Source organism: Nanorana parkeri, unplaced genomic scaffold (assembly GCF_000935625.1).
Source record: "Nanorana parkeri isolate BGI_ZX_2015 unplaced genomic scaffold, ASM93562v1 scaffold1634, whole genome shotgun sequence".
Classification (NCBI taxonomy): domain Eukaryota; kingdom Metazoa; phylum Chordata; class Amphibia; order Anura; family Dicroglossidae; genus Nanorana; species Nanorana parkeri.
Window position 1 is genome coordinate 23921 of NW_017307902.1, and position 8772 is coordinate 32692.

At 47.8% G+C, this 8772-nt stretch overlaps 1 protein-coding gene and 1 pseudogene across 1 annotated transcript in view; one reads left to right on the forward strand and one right to left on the reverse strand.

The window, feature by feature from the left end:
• The window catches only part of LOC108799111 (zinc finger protein OZF-like), a 24832-nt gene that overhangs the window by 13099 nt on the left and 2961 nt on the right, over window positions 1-8772 (forward strand). The window lies entirely within an intron of this gene.
• Window positions 944-3587, reverse strand: LOC108799108 (annotated as a pseudogene).

Here is an 8772-nt window from a genome sequence, read left to right on the forward strand (position 1 = left end):
GAGAGAGAGGAGAGACAGCCAGGAGAGAGTGAGGAGAGACAGCCAGGAGAGAGAGAGGAGAGACAGCCAGGAGAGAGAGGAGAGAGAGCCGGGAAAGAGAGATATGAGAGACAGCCGGGGGAGAGAGAGGAGAGACAGCCAGGAGAGACAGCCGGGAGAGAGAGAGACAGCCAGGAGAGAGAGAAGAGACAGCCAGGAGAGAGAGTGAGGAGAGACAGCCAGGAGAGATAAGGGGGAGATCTCTGGGATGGTCCGGCTGTGATAAGAACATAACACAAAGAGGACAAGCAACGAGAACCTTCATCTCTGAGTTTATTATCAAATCAACAAACAGAACAAAATGTAAGATGTGGAAATGTTCCACCTGAAGATGTCGTGTGTTCCACTTTCCTCCAGCAGGGGGCTGTCCGAGTCAATGGAGCTGCCTGTGCAGACTGACCACTACTGCAGTGACACTGTCATTCCTGTCATGTAGTCTGATCTCCCCTTCCCTTCATCCACAAGCTCCTCCCTCACCATGATGTCTTTCTTTGAAGGGAGATCAGACTACAGTGCTAGAGGGACTCAACCAGCAGTGACACCCCCTCCCCCTCTCTCCTAGCAGAGGAATCCAGACACAACCTTGAAGTCTTTAGTCAACTCTGATGTCCTTATAAAGATCAGAGGAGAGCTCGGCAGTGTGTTTTCTGAGGTGTGTATTAAGGTGTGTTTCTTCCCAGTCTCAGATCTCTGATTAGTCATATAGAAAACATTTCCCACACTAGCACATCTAGAGTGTTGTGTGGGTTCCCGGATGTTTGGTAAAATAAGACTTCTGGGAGAAACATTTCCCAAGCTAATTACAGGAATACAGATTGTCACTATTATCATATGTGTGAGATTTTTGTTGCCTATCTAAAATTGATTTTTTGACAAAACATTTTCCACACTCTGTACAGGAATATTACTTGTCCCTTGTGTGAGATCCCCGGTGTATGGAAATATCGGACTTCTGAGAAAAACTTTTCCCGCACTCAGAGCAGGCATACGGCTTTTCCCCTGTGTGACATCTCTGATGAGAGCATATTTGTATGGGAAACTTTTCCCACACTCAGTACAGGAATACGGCTTCTCCCCTGTGTGAGATCTCTGATGTCTTTTGAGAGCATATTTGGATGGGAAACTTTTCCCACACTCAGTGCAGGAATACGGCTTCTCCCCTGTGTGAGATCTCTGATGTACGGAAAGATAAGACTTCTTTGGAAAATCTTTTCCGCACTCTGAACAAGAATACGGCATTTCACCAGTGTGAAATCTTTGGTGTCTATCTAAATCTAATTTTGTGACAAAACTTTTTCCACACTCATGACAAAAATATGGCTTTTCCCCTGTGTGAGATCTCAGATGTACAGAAAGACGACACTTCTCAGAAAAACATTTCTCACATTCAGAACAGGGATACGGCTTCTCCCCTGTGTGAGACCTCTGATGTCTGGATAGATAAGACTTCCGTGAAAAACTTTTCCCACACTCTGAGCACAAATACGGCTTTACACCCTCGTGAGATTTTTGGTGTCTAACTAAATCTGACTTTACAACAAAACTTTTCCCACACTCAGGACAGGCATACGGCTTCTCACTTGTGTGAGTTCTCTGATGTATGGAAAGATAGGACTTCTGTGAAAAACATTTCCCACACTCCATACAGAAATATGGCTTCTCACTTGTGTGAGATGCTTGGTGTCTATCTAAATTTTGTTTTGTGAGAAAACATTTCCCACACTCAGGACAGGAATACAGCTTTTCCTCTATGTGAGACCTTTGATGTGCAGTAAGATGTTGTCGAGAAGCAACACACTTCCCGCAATCAGTGCAGGAATAGGGCTTCTCCCCTGTGTGAGATCTGAGATGTATGTACAGAGAGCACTTCTGTGAAAAACCTTTCCCACACTCCGAGCAGGAATACGGCTTTACACCCGTGTGAGATTTTTGGTGTCTAGCTAAACGTGATTTTTGGAAAAAACTTTTCCCGCACTCAGAGCAGGAATGCGACTTCTGACGTCTGTGAGATTGTTTATGGACCAAAATCGTTGGAAGGATGGCCCCGCCCCTCCCAGTCTGAGGATCCTCAGGATAAGAGGAATGCGATGGTCCATCCGCACTATGAGGCACCTGATGGACATTATGGTCTTCTCCTGGACTATACTGCGTGATGTCCTCATCTTCTGGAGACAACGTGAGACGTTCCTCTGAGATCTTCCCGACGTCCCGTCCATGGACTACAAATAGAAAGAAAGAGATTATTGGAGGACATGAGCGGATTGGTTCACCTCACCCAGGACTCCGCCCATATCAGTCAGCTTTGTTGATGAGGATCATATCTGGTAGATGGTTCCTCCTGACCTCCAACCAGATGACTTTTAGATTCACCCACCTTAGTCTGTCATCTCCCCACATGGGATGTCCTACACTTCCTTATTTCCTCCATCAGTCATTTAGTAATAAGAGTGGAGCTGAGCCCCACCAGAGGTCAGAGAGTGGGGATGGGGGAACCCAACCAAGATGAAGACTGGACTGATCCTGAAGACCATCGTTGGCTCTTTGATTCCTCCTTCCCCGTCACTTCCTGTTATTGGTTACAAAGCACTTCAAAATCCCTACTTACCCCTCCCCCCCTCCAAAATTTGCAGGCTTGTTCCATGTCAGGGACTCAAAGTTGCCTCTGGTCTCAGTTCTTATGACTCGTCCTGCGGTGGTCATGAAGCAGGTTGTCTCTGGTCTCAGTACTTAGGACACGTTCAAGAACCTTTTCCTCCTACTTTGGAGCTCGATGTCTAGACGGTGCCGGACTTCAGGTGGATTCTGAACATTGAGAAGTCATCCCTACTTCTGAAACATCACGTGGAGTATTTGGGTCTTCGATTCTGTTTTACAAAACCACCTTTTTGAACCCATTCAAGACGTTTCTTTGTCTTGTTATCCAAAAAGTTTGCTCTTCTTGTGGCCATTACCTCGGATAGGACTTCCGAGTTGTCTACTTTGTCCCTATTTGGTTCTTCATCGGGACAACGTTGTCTTGAGACCTCTGGTCTCCTTTTTTACCCAACTTTTCATTGACATGAAGACTTTGTTTTCCCTTCTCTGATGTGGTGCCCGACCCCTCTGTTTGGACTGCTTTTGAAAGTCTCTATGTCTCAGAATTCATCAGAGTTGTGTCCCTCCATGGGCGATAGATAAAAAAGGATTTTGTTCTTCTCGGAGTCCATTGAGGGACACAACTCCCTCCCCTCAAATTTCTTTGTCTCCTACAACTGGCAGGTGTGAGGGGTTATGTCCTTAAAGTGACAGGCTTTCTTTTTGTTTGCCTAGTGCCCGTGTCTACTAGAGGCAGCAGCATAACCCTACGTCTCAGAATTCTTCAGAGCTGTGTCCCTCAATAGACTCCAAGAAGAGGATTTTACTGAAAGAACAAAATCCTATTATTTGTCTGTTGCTGGGTCTCTAAAGGGAGGAGACACGTGACATGAGGATGGAGTCCAGAGATGGCCTGCATATGACCCACCTGTGCTGATCTGTGTAGGCGTGTCCTCCTCTATGGACGTCCTCATCGTCCTCAACAATGTGACAATAATGAGGTGTGAGCCCCCAGTTCCAATGATGAAGTCTTGTCAACCAACCTATATTTGATGGGTCTAAGAGGTCCAGAAACCTAGAGTCTAGTTTAGAGTCCACGTGAAGCGAATGTCCTAGCACACAATAATCCATCGTTTATTCCGGGCTAAACTATCAGAATCAGGATGTAGAAGTATTAATGTGAAATGGACAGTACTGGAAGGGGTGGAGGAGAGAGTGAGAACATGTTTAGCCTTCCTGCTCACCCTCCCTAATCCTCCCCAATTGTTTTATGGTCTGGCTCAGTGATTTTCTCTTGGGGACCGACAAAATGTGGCTGCGCAGAGCAGTCGGGAGCCTCTCGTAACACCAAAGTTTGCAACGGGAAAAGGAGAAACTCTTATAACACCCGAGAAGAGTTTCCCGTCTAACATCAAGAAGGAAGTCTTCCTTGGAGAAGAGATATCATAGACTGTACTGTATAGCGATCGGTCCGTGTTTCCGGTAACACACGTGATGGCAGTGAACGTTTGGCGTGTAAAGGGGTAACTGCGGAGTTAACCAACCCTGGTGATGATCACTCTCAGTCTGCTGGCCTGAGATTGTTTGTCCCGCGAGCTGGGAAATCTCTGCGCAGGGTGAGGCTGAGAGCGGTATCGCCACGTCCTTGTGACGCCCACGCTTGGTTCAGAACTGTGTATGGTCACGTGGGATTGACGTGCAGCGGGTTTCTATTTCACATATATGTGTGTGTAGCAGAATCTGCCGGAGATAAGAGGTCACAGAGACTATGGAGGACGAGGACGGACATGACGGGGGAGGCGGGGTTACTGGGTGTAAATATAACATAATATCTTATTACCTCCTCGGCTGCCAGTTCCAGCAATGTCTCCTCTCTGCTTCCTCCCGACTCACCTATAACTTCCTATTTATAGGTGACATCACTTCCTGTCTGTTTTCCATAGAGACTTCCTGCCTGGGTAAAGGTGAGATCGCCACCTTGTGGAGCTCAGAGGAACTGCAGCCCCGAGAAACATCTTGTAAATCTGTAATCCGTTTTCCTGCAAATTAAAAAAGGTGCCAAAATCCCTCCACTGATCCCTATAGCAGTCCTATATGTCTATCCTTCTCGGTGGGGTGGAGATGACCCGTCTATACAGAACACACAGAGCACAAGGCCATGTTCACACCACGAGAGGTTTCTCTGGGCTGCAGTTCCTCTGAGCTCCACAAGGTGGTGATCTCACCTACACCCAGACAGGAAGTCTCTATGGAAAGTGGACGGGAAGTGATGTCACATATAAATAGGAAGTTCCAGGTGAGAGGTGTGTCTGGAGGAAGTAGAGAGGAGACATTGCTGGAACTGGCAGCAGAGGAGGTAATAAGATATTATGTTATATTTACACCCGGTAACCCCTCCCCCCGTCATGTCCATCCTCCATAGTCACTGTGACCTCTTTTATCTCCGGAAGATTCTTCTACACATATAGGTGTACGTTTAATAAACCGTGATAAAACTAGCTTCATCACGAGGTAACTTTACTCAGCAGATCTCTTTGTTTGTCTCGGCTGCACAGAGGCTGTTTAATAACCTGCGAAAAGAAAACTTATCACACGAAACAGCTGTGAAAGGCTGAGATAAGTCGTCACGGTGATCGGTAGAGAAAGCAATGCGGGGAATGTATTCTGAGCTGCACAACGACATCCTTTGTGATAATCTGCAATCCTCCTGACAGGATCGTAGTTTAATCTGCCAAACCGCCCAATAACAATGTTACAAAGCACCGCTATAGCAAAGCGCAGCCGTTATTTCACCGTTACAATTAAGAAAATTGCTAAAAAGCCGGATTTACATGTTCCGATTTGTACAAAAGCATGAATCAAACTACCAGAGGCGGCCGCAGTGCGAGGCAGTGATGGGGGTTAAACATTCTAAAGGGGCACTCTGATGGAGCCTAGCAATGTAAGTGGGCACTCTGACGGAGCGTAGCAATGTAAGTGGGCACTCTGATGGAGCCAAGCAATGTAAGTGGGCACTCTGATGGAGCCAAGCAATGTAAGTGGCCACTCTGATGGAGCCTAGCAATGTAAGTGGGCACTCTGACGGAGCGTAGCAATGTAAGTGGGCACTCTGATGGAGCCTAGCAATGTAAGTGGGCACTCTGATGGAGCCTAGCAATGTAAGTGGGCACTCTGACGGAGCGTAGCAATGTAAGTGGGCACTCTGATGGAGCCTAGCAATGTAAGTGGGCACTCTGATGGAGCCTAGCAATGTAAGTGGGCACTCTGATGGAGCCTAGCAATGTAAGTGGGCACTCTGATGGAGCCTAGCAATGTAAGTGGGCACTCTGATGGAGCCAAGCAATGTAAGTGGGCACTCTGATGGAGCCTAGCAATGTAAGTGGGCACTCTGATGGAGCCTAGCAATGTAAGTGGGCACTCTGACGGAGCCTAGCAATGTAAGTGGGCACTCTGACGGAGCCTAGCAATGTAAGTGGGCACTCTGACACATGCTGAAAAAAGCCTGCTGTCCCGAGATTGGTGCATCAGCACTGTGTGTGTGCAAACACACTAGCAGCAGGTATTAATGCATCATAAACGGCGGACTATGGTGGCGAAATGGTGTTACAGACTGTTATGTGTGGAGTGCAATGCTCACTGCATCTGCCTCAAAAACATACTCCGCAGACATCCTTCAAGCTTAAAGGAGAGCTATGAGGGGGGGAGGGGCTTTTCACTCACCTCATAGTTCTAGCCGACCCGTGACAATGAGACTGTCACAGGTCGGCTCAGTAGATCGGGAGGTGAGCGAACACATACCGGCGATCGCTCGCCTCTGCCGTGACAGGGGGAGGGGCTGGATTCCCCTCTCCCCGCTCCGATCTGACTGGCGGAACGGACGGGAGCGGGTACAGCTGGCTCTGCCTCTAGATAGCTGTCACTCACGCAGCTGGGCGGATCCCGTCATCTAAGTCGTGATCCGCTCCGGTGTCTCGGTAACGGGAGGATGCTAGTTTGTGTCCTCCCGTTACCCCGAGGAGAACTATGGGGAAAAACACTGACCCCAAAGTTCTCCTTTAATTTGGTGGGCCTGTTTCTGAGGGAGACTGAGCCTTCAACAACAAGCCCTAAGGTCACATGACCTTACTGAACTTTACCTCACACGACACAGATACAGTGAGGGGACTTGAAACTGCCACTGTCACTCTCATGAGGGAAGGGGGGCCTTAAGACAGACTTCCCTCCTTTTCCCTCTCAATCAGCATTCAGCCAACCGTTGCTACCGGCAGAAAATTTCCCAAAATGTCAGAAATCCAGAAGAGGAGCATCTGTGCTTTATTTTAACTGTTCCTGAAGGTTCCTAAAGGAAGTAGGTTTATGACAAGTTCCTGTATCTTTGCTCAGTGCTTCACGAGAAAAATAGCACTAGGTCTGCTAAATCCAGGCTTCTTTTCACAATATTTATCCCGTGATAAAGCTGTTCTCTACTTTTCTCCCTTTATTCCCATTACTCTCTGTGTACTTATCACCAGGATGAAAAGAGGTGAGATATTTCCTACCTGACTTATCACGGGTTATTAAACACCATTTTATACACTTTTCACGTTGCTAAGGTGAGAAAAGCCTTCTCACTGCTTATCACACTCTTTCACGATTTATTAAACGTACACCATAGTGCGGAGATGTATATTAACCCCTTCAGGGTCAGAACATTCTCTTCGTTATAGAGATGTGTGACCTTTACACCTTAGCAGTCTCTTGTTTGAGGAATGAGAGTCGGATTCGGTTTGTACAGAAATTTGACCCCCAATTTCCAGGATTTGAATTTGCGGATATTTTGGTGCCCATCGGCGATGAGATGTTGGACGGCACTTGGGTGCCATGGAGTGAAATCAGGGCGGCTCTGAGGGACGAGGTGAAAGGATGAGACCAGGGAGGGGTTAGAAGAAGGGGAAGGGTGTCCAAGTGCCGGGGGGCCCCTCATGGTGGACAGCAGAGCTCAGCCATCAACAGTCATCTGGGGGTCATGGCGTCTCCACTGCTGATTGTCCCCGTGTTGTAGGAACCAGGGTACTGCCTGTATATGAGACAAGATGGAGATCCACCACAGAGCTCGGTGGGAGCAGAACATGCGGGCAAGATACTTATAAATCATCCGTCCAGCCAAACACCGAGCAACATTCCTGACACTAGAGGGAGCCGAGGAGCATCGGAAACTCTGATACCCCTCAGCCCCATCTAGTGGTGGGAATGCCGTGTGAACAACATCTATTGTGTCCCATCTAGTCCTGGACAGATGATTTATAAAACCCGATCTACATGAGACAAATCCCACCGGGGGTGAGACCACCTATTAACCCCTCATATCCCCTTCCTAATATCATACACCCGGTACTCCACATCATTCTCCTCTACAGAGAGACCTCCAGAGATCACATGACCACATCAATGAGGATGGAGGAGGACCGGAGTCACATGACCGAGAGGATACTAAACCTCACCCTGGAGATGATCTCACCCTCCCCCATGATAATCAGGTGGGACGGAGCATCTAGAACATGAACGAGACTCCTGGAGACCATAGGTGGATATTATAAGATATTTACTTTCATTTTCTTGGTTTAGGGTGAAGATCTGATGAAGATGAAAGTTGAGGGTGAAGTAGAAGAGACGTATGTGAGGGATGATCAGCGATATACGGAGGAGGCCGGAATGAGGAGGACGTCCATAGAGGAGGACACGCCTACAGAGATCAGCACAGGTGGGTCATATTATGTTCTTCTGTCACTGCCAGTCTGTACTCTGATCTTCTTGTTTCTCAGAGGTCACATGACCCAGTGCCTAGGCTTGTGGTTGGGTGAAGAGTCTGCTCCTCCCAGTCCCTATTGGCTCCGCCTCTTTTGACAAGGCTGTGTCAATGTAGAAGTGATCTGGGAGGAGGCCCTTTGACTGAAGATGGGAGGAGTCCCGGCTGGTTGGGACCTCCTCATAGAACATCTGCTCCCTCAGACCTCCTGATCCAGATGGAATGTTGAGTGAAGTCATCTCACCCTCTCATATCTCTCCATCATGTGTCTCTATGTTTCCAGGACACGCCATGGAGGAACCCTCAAAGGATCGTCTGACTTTATCTCCAGGTTGTAAGATGGAAGATGAGGACATCACAGCAGATTGTGCGGG